Genomic DNA, 869 nt, shown 5'->3' on the forward strand with positions numbered 1-869 from the left:
GAGGGAGGGACACGGGGGGAAGGGGGAGGGGCGGGAGGCCACTGCCCTGGGGACCGGGAATTAGCCGCGTTTCTCGGCACCGATGGGCGGAGCCGAGGGTGGAAGGGAGGCGGGCAAGCTCAAGGGGCAGGTTGGAGCCTTCTGCCCGAGAGCCCCTGGATGGAATCCGCAGAGGTCTGGCTTCTGGCCAGCCCGTCAGCTCCCCCGGCGGGCGCTGGACTCTTTTCTCTGCCCTCGATGGATTGGGAGGGACGGGGAGGCCAAGCGGGACAAGGATCAATATCCGAGAGAGCTCGGACTCCCGGCCCCTGTTTGGGTGCGCATCTCCCAACCCACGCAGCTGAGCACCCGCCATGCGCCCGCCCAGCCCCCTTCTTGGGCCAAGGCCGAGGTCGCTGCTGAAGCTCGGGACGCTTGATTCAATTAACTAATTCCCGACAAGACAGATGTGCAATTCCGCGTCGCCTGCCACGAGAGGAGATGGAGCTCCCCGCGGGCGGGGGGTGACGTCACGGCTCGGCGGTGACGTCATGGGCGCCCGCCTGGAGTCCCATAGCGAGCCGGCCCTCCTGGGTCTCTGCAGTGTGTGCTTGCGTGTGTCCGCCTGTGGGTGCGAGTGCACGCCTGTGTCTCCGGGCGCTGCGCCCCGTCCCCCCCACCCAGGCAAGGACGGGCTCCGAGGTCTCCAATGGGTCTACGATTTGGTCCAACTAGGCTGACCCCTAAGAGTGCGACCTGCCCCTCCACTCCTCCGCTCCTTCCTCCTCTTTGCGCTCTGAATTTGCCTCCCTCCCCAGCCTTGCTCCCGAGTCTCTTACCTTGGTGGAGTTTTCTGGTGAGTGTGTGCAGTGAGGCCAGCGCGTGTGCCT

This window comes from Bison bison, unplaced genomic scaffold, assembly GCF_000754665.1.
Source record: "Bison bison bison isolate TAMUID 2011002044 unplaced genomic scaffold, Bison_UMD1.0 scf7180017864068, whole genome shotgun sequence".
NCBI lineage: Eukaryota > Metazoa > Chordata > Mammalia > Artiodactyla > Bovidae > Bison > Bison bison.